This window comes from Magnolia sinica, chromosome 8 (genome assembly GCF_029962835.1).
Source record: "Magnolia sinica isolate HGM2019 chromosome 8, MsV1, whole genome shotgun sequence".
Classification (NCBI taxonomy): domain Eukaryota; kingdom Viridiplantae; phylum Streptophyta; class Magnoliopsida; order Magnoliales; family Magnoliaceae; genus Magnolia; species Magnolia sinica.
The window spans coordinates 2,464,866-2,472,132 of NC_080580.1; the positions used below are offsets into that span (position 1 = coordinate 2,464,866).

Sequence of the window (7,267 nt, forward strand, 5' to 3'; positions counted from 1 at the left end):
AATTTAGGTTATTTCTTTCCCTTCTTAGAAATTAACTTTCTATTTTTGTTTTATTTTAGTAACTTTCTAATTCTGACACTTTTAGAATCTAATTTTGTTTCTTAATTTATTTTTAGAAATCTTTAGAAACTAACCTTCCTATTTTGTAGGCCTTTAAGATAGAAATTTCTAATTCGGTAAGCTCCTTCCCTACTTTCTATTTTGCAGTTCTCTTTTAATAATTTACTTTCTAGTTTAGATCTTTCCTAATTTATTTTAGAAATTTCCACCTTCTTTTAGAAATTAATTCACTGTTATTTTTCTTTTAAAGGATCATTCTTCTCTTTTTAGAATCTAACTTATTTTTGTTTTATTTTGCAGGTTTTTAACTTAGGACTCCAATTTGGTAATTCCTTTCCAACTCTCTCTTTCTTGCTAGATTTTCTTTTCCTTTCTTAGGGTTAAGTTTTTAATTGAGGGCTGCGAGTGTTTTCATGCCCAAGTGGGCCCGTGACGACACTCGACGTCTCTTGACTGAAGGAGGATTGGTTGAGGGGTTGACTATCCATCGCAGGACTAGACACCGCTCGAAATCCCCTGAGTTAACTGAGGTTATGGCTGAAGACCAACCTCCTCCACTTCCACCCAGGGTGGAGGATACCCAAGATGAGAATGAGGTGCAACAGGCACCCCCGCCTCGTACTTTACGAGATTATCTACAACCGGCGGGAGTGAGTATGCCCTCATGCATGATTTTTCCTGAAAATACAGGACAAATGGACATCAAGCCAGGAGTTATCCAACTCCTTCCCAAATTCCATGGACTTGAATCAGAAAGTCCATATTTACATTTGAAAGAGTTCGATGAGATTATAGCTACATTATGTTTTCCTAATGTATCCGAGGATACTTTTAGTCTGAAACTCTTTCCTTTTTCGTTTAAAGAGAAAGCTAATACGTGGTTTCTTTCTCTGCGTCCTAGATCAATTGGCACATGGAACGACATGAAGAGTGAATTCATAAAAAAATTCTTCCGACATCATAAAAGGATTACCCTCAGAAAAGCGATCATGAACTTTGCCCAAAAGGAAGATGAAACATTCTTCCAATGTTGGGAAAGGTTTAAAGATTTAGTCAGTTCATGCCCACAACACGGATTTGAAACGTGGCGCATTACAAATTTTTTCTATGATGGACTGACATCTTCCATGCGCCAAATGGTCGAGACAATGTGTAATGGAGAGTTCATCAACAAAGATGTTGACGAGGTATGGGATTACCTCGATAGTCTCGCTGAAAAAACACAATCATGGGACTATTACCCAATGGCGAACACCACGTCTAGGCCGACTCAATTAAAGGAGAAAGGTGGATTATATCTCTTGAAAGAAGAGGATGATCTCAAGTGTAAAGTGACTACGCTCATAAGGAAAGTTGAGGCCATGGAAGGAAAGAAGGATAAGGTCAATGAAATTGTTTGCGGTATCTGTGATTGCAACATTCACACAACTGAAAACTGTCCTACAATACCTGCCTTTCGAGGAGTGTTGAATGAACAAGCCAATGCCGTAAATAATTATCAAAGACCTTTTACTGGACCTAACTCCAACACATACAATCCTGGCTGGAAAAATCATCCAAACTTTAGTTGGAGAAATGGACAAACGGCGACTCCTCCAGGTTTCTTCAATCAAAATCCAAATCAAGTGAAACCTCAAGAGGAACCGGTTCAAAATCCCATACAAGAGCTGGCTCAGGCAATGCGAGGAATCACAGATTTTATGCAAAAGATAGATTCTCGTATGACGATTATAGAAAAGGGGATGCTTCCTGCACAACCTCTCCCCAATCCTAAACCGCAGTACGAGAATAATGATCCCAGCTCTTCAAATCAGATGGGGCATGCTAAATCCATCACCACTCTTAGGAGTGGGAAGATCATTGATAAAACTCTTAGGTTAGGCCCGAAAAGCCTCAAGAACCAAAAGAGGACAACAATGATGGATCCAGTGATGCCCCACAAAAAGTAGAACCGGAACTTCTAGAGAAGCCAGTTGCTCCATTCCCCCAACGGTTGGTTTCACCAAAACCTCTCTCTAACTCTCAGGATATCCTAGAGGTGTTGAAACAAGTGAAAGTCAACATTCCTCTACTTGATGTCATTAAACAGATACCTTCATATGCCAAATTCCTAAAAGACTTATGCACGACCAAGCGACGGAAAATTATTCAAAAGAAAATCTTCTTGACTGAGAAAGTGAGTGCCATCCTGAAGCAAGACGTGCCGCAGAAATTCAAGGATCCCGGTAGCCCAACCATATCATGTGTAATCGGGAACCATCGAATTGATCACGCACTTCTTGACTTAGGAGCGGCGTCAATCGATTCCCTACTCGGTATACAAACAGTTAGGTTTGGGTGAATTAAAACCCACCCTAACCACACTACAACTTGCTGATCGCTCTGTTCGTGTACCAAGAGGGATAATTGAGGATGTGTTGGTCCAAGTTGATAGATTTTACTACCCTGTAGACTTTATCATCCTAGACACCGAACCCATCAATAACATGAGCACTCAGATTCCCGTCATTCTTGGTCGCCCATTCCTTGCCACGTCAAATGCAATTATCAATTGCAGGAATGGTATCATGACTATGTCTTTTGGAAATTTGACATTGGAGTCAAACATCTTTTTCAATAACGGCAGCAACTCAGAGGATGATGACGATTTCCACGATATTAACATGATTGACTCTTTCGTGGAAGATACGACACCTCTGACCTTATCCTCCGACCATCTAGAGACGTGCCTGGCCCACTCCCATGATTTTGATGATGACATGATTAGGGAGACGTGCGCCTTGCTTGATACTGCACCGGTACTTGAAGTTAACCGATGGAGGCCACAATTTGAAGAATTACCACAAACTGATGTAGTGCCTCTACCGTCTAACCTCAAGCCGCCGAAGCTTGACCTAAAACCTTTGCCCTCTGATTTGAAATATGCATATTTGGGTCAAGATGAGACATACCCGGTGGTGATCTCTGCCCACCTGGAGAAAGAACAGGAGAGTATGCTTATATCTACTCTCATTGAGCATAAAGGAGCCCTAGGATGGACGATAGCGGACCTCAAGGGAATCGATCCCTCGATTTGTACTCACCGCATATATCTTGAGGATAATGCAAAAACCGCTCGGCAACCACAACGTAGACTAAATCCAAACATGAAGGAAGTGGTTAAGGCCGAGGTTCTTAAACTATTGGATGTGGGTATTATATACCCTATATCTGACAGTCAATGGGTGAGTCCAACTCAAGTGGTTCCTAAGAAGTCCGGAATCACCATCGTAGCCAATGCTAATAATGAACTCGTACCAACTAGAGTCACTACTGGTTGGAGAATGTGCATTGACTACAGGAAGTTGAATACCGTCACGAGGAAAGACCACTTTCCTTTACCATTCATTGATCAGATCCTGGAAAGGTTAGCTGGTCATTCCTATTACAGTTTCCTTGACGGGTATTCAGGCTACAACCAGATAGAGATAGCCCCTGAAGACCAGGAAAAGACTACATTTACATGTCCCTACGGCACCTTTGCCTATCGAAGGATGCCATTCGGACTATGTAATGCCCCTGCCACCTTTCAGCGATGTATGCTTAGTATCTTTTCTGATATGGTGGGGCAATATCTAGAGGTCTTCATGGACGATTTCTTTGTTTACGGTCCATCTTTCAGCAAGTGCTTGGAAAGTCTTAAATGTGTGCTGAAAAGATGTGAAGAAAAGAACTTGGTACTTAATTGGGAGAAGTGTCATTTCATGGTTCAGAAGGGAATTGTCCTTGGGCATATCATCTCGTCCAAAGGAATCGAGGTAGATAAGGCAAAAATCGATCTTATCTCTAACCTACCTCCACCCAAGAACATCAGAGACGTGCGATCCTTCTTAGGACACGCAGGATTTTACAGGCGATTCATAAAGGACTTTAGTCTTCTCTCTCGTCCTTTATGTAATCTTCTTCAAAAGGATGCTCCGTACGAGTGGACTGAGCAATGTCAGGAAGCTTTCACCAAGCTTAAGGGCACGTTAACCACTGCACCTATCATGCAGCCACCCGACTGGAGCCTTCCTTTTGAGCTTATGTGCGACGCTTCTGATTATGCTCTTGGGGCGGTCCTAGGCCAGAGAAAAGATAAGAAGCCCTACGTCATTCATTACGTGAGTAGGACTCTAAATCCTGCCCAAGTGAACTACTCGACTACGGAAAAGGAACTCTTAGCCGTAGTGTTCGCCTTGGATAAATTTAGGTCCTACCTGATCGGATCCAAGATCATTGTCTATACAGATCATGCGGCACTGAAGTATCTTCTTTCTAAGAATGATTCTAAGCCCCACTTGATACGATGGATCCTTCTACTCCAAGAATTTGATTTGGAAATTAAAGATAAAAAGGGAGTAGAGAACGTAGTGGCCGATCACCTTTCTCGCCTTAATACCTCTGTTTCTCTTAAGGCGACCCATATCAATGACATGTTCCCCGATGAACAACTTTTTGAGTCTCCCATTCACCTTGGTTCGCCGATATTGCTAATTATCTTGCTACGGGTGCTATACCGGCACAGTGGACTCGCAAGATAAGAAGAAATTTTTCACCGAGGTGCGCAACTTTTCTCGGGATGATCCTTATTTATTTAAATATTGCCCGGACCAAATTCTAAGGAGATGTGTACTGACGATGAGCATCGAGCGTTCATCTCCTTCTCACTCGAGGCCTCGTGGTGGTCACTTTTCTCGCTAAAAAGACCACGGCCAAGATTCTGCAGTGTGGCTTTTATCTTGGCCCACTATGTTTAGGGACACTCATGAGTTTTGCAAAGCTTGTGAGCGTTGTCGAAATTGGGAGCATTGTCCCGTCGAAATATGATGCCTTTGAATCCCATCCTTATCATCAAGCATTTGATTCTGGGGCATCGATTTCATGGTACCATTCCCCCAATCGTTTGGGAATTTATATGTTTTGCTCGCCGTGGATTATGTCACTAAATGGGTCGAAGCGATTCCGTGTCGAAAGAATGACCATCGCACGGTCATTAAATTCCTAAAAGAAAACATCCTTTCTCGATTCGGAACGCCTCGAGCCATCATTAGTGATGGGGGCTCACACTTTTGTAATAGACCATTCGAGAGCTTAATGAAGAAATACGGTATCTCTCATAAGGTGAGCACCCCATACCATCCACAGACAAGTGGACAAGCTGAGATTTCCAATAGGGAGATTAAACACATTTTGGAGAAAACGGTTAACCCTGATCGTAAGGATTGGTCAATTCGACTGACCGATGCCTTATGGGCATACCGTACTGCCTTTAAAACCCCTATTGGAATGTCTCCTTTTAGACTTGTCTATGGGAAGGCTTGTCACTTGCCTGTGGAGCTGGAACATAAAGCGTACTGGGCGATCAAAAATCTTAATTTCAATCTGGACAACGCTGGCTCGCTACGCAAACTTCAATTGAATGAACTTGAAGAAATCCGGAATGATGCGTACGATAATTCGAGAATTTACAAGGACAAGATGAAAGCATTTCATGACCAACACATTTTGCGAAAATCATTCACGCCTGGTCAGAAGGTCCTTTTGTACAATTCTCGATTACATCTCTTCCCGGGTAAGCTTCGATCTCGTTGGACCGGCCCTTACATTGTTGTTACTGTTTTTCCTCATGGGGCCGTTGAGATAAGAGATCCCGACAATGGCAAGGAGTTCAAAGTCAATGGACATCGATTGAAACCATTTGTCGAAAAATTTGATTCAGAGGACATGTCCATGCCTCTGACTGATCCTGTTTACCAGGATTAATCTCCTAGTTTGATGGAGGTATAGGTAGGTTTCCTGTTTTCATAGGACTAGGGTAGTTGTCTTATTTGTCTGGCTGAAGACGGTAAACTTAGCGCTCCTGGGAGGCAACCCAGCTCGTCATTTCATTTTGTTTTTATCATCAGTTAGTTCAATGTTTGTGGGTAACATTTCTGCAAACCCTCACGAGACTATAACTCGTCCACTAGGGGTAACCTAGGGGTTTAAAGGCTTGTTGCATATGCTAAATGCAATCGAGAGCACCTGCGAAAGTGGTATAGGTAGGATCCTGTCTTTACTGTTGTTGGTTTCTCTCTTGTACTGACCCCCTTTTACGTAAATAGCTATGGAAAGCCTCTTAATTTTTTCAGGTATTATCTTCTTATCACTTCTCATTTACTTATTTTGTCCTATGTGCATTGCATGTTTATTTCTTTTACATTGAGGACAATGTAGATTTTTGGTTGGGGGTGGGAGATTAGGTTTCCTAATCAGTATTTCTTGGTCTTGAGCAAAAGTTGTGAAAATTGTGGAAATTTAAAAAAAAAATTCGAAGTGATTTTGACGGCCATCTAGGGCACTTAGAATTTCAAGATGCGTGATGTTGGTACTTCATGACTCTTGGATTCAGTTATCTATTAAATTTCACAGCTAAGTTTGAATCGTTAATCCATTACTAGAAATTGTAAACAGTGATAGAGTCATGAATTCGCAGGACACATCTCGTTTACATATTAAGGTTTCAGTTCGATATTTTTTTCAGGATTAACTTGGTAATCACTAAAACATGAAAAGAACCAACTTGAAAAATTGAATGGATTGGACAAACAGTCTTTACCATAGGTTTGCTCCCTATAGGTGCGGATCTGATCTCTCTTCGTGGTGTTACTTCTAAGGAAAAAAAAAAAAAAATTTAAAAGAATAAAAAGATAATGTGTAAGCCAAGTTGAGTTATCGTGAATTCTCTTAATTGTAACCAATGATATCCTTAAATATCGAGGAGAATCTTAATGTTGACAAGCTGAGATTATACTGTATGCTCATAGATCTCAATGGTTAGAATTTTTTCTAATTAATGGAATAATACTTTGAACTTGATTATGAAGTTTACCGTGCGCTTGAGTCTAGGAGAAAGTAATATCAAACAGTCATGAATCTAAAAATTCTCATATCTGGATTACTCTGTAAAAATCACTCGAGTTTATAAATTGTTTTGTAATTCTCAACTTACTTTTCGCATATTTTGCTCGGGACTAGCAAAATGCTGGTTGGGGGTTGTGTTGAGGGTCAAATATTGCATATCAGACCCAGTTGCTGCATAGATTTACACGCATGATACCGCTTAATGGCCTGATTTAATTGTGTTTGTGATGCAGAGTGTATTTGCGAGAATGGACTGAAAAAGGGTGGTAAATGCAAGGATTTG

General features: G+C 41.1%; 1 non-coding gene across 1 annotated transcript; it reads right to left on the reverse strand.

Annotated features, from left to right (window-relative positions):
- Positions 1–1,031: 1,031 nt before the first annotated feature.
- LOC131254392 (small nucleolar RNA R71) lies at positions 1,032–1,138 on the reverse strand. The gene has a single exon (XR_009175508.1). It is a non-coding gene; the product is annotated as a small nucleolar RNA R71 (small nucleolar RNA).
- Positions 1,139–7,267: the final 6,129 nt, after the last annotated feature.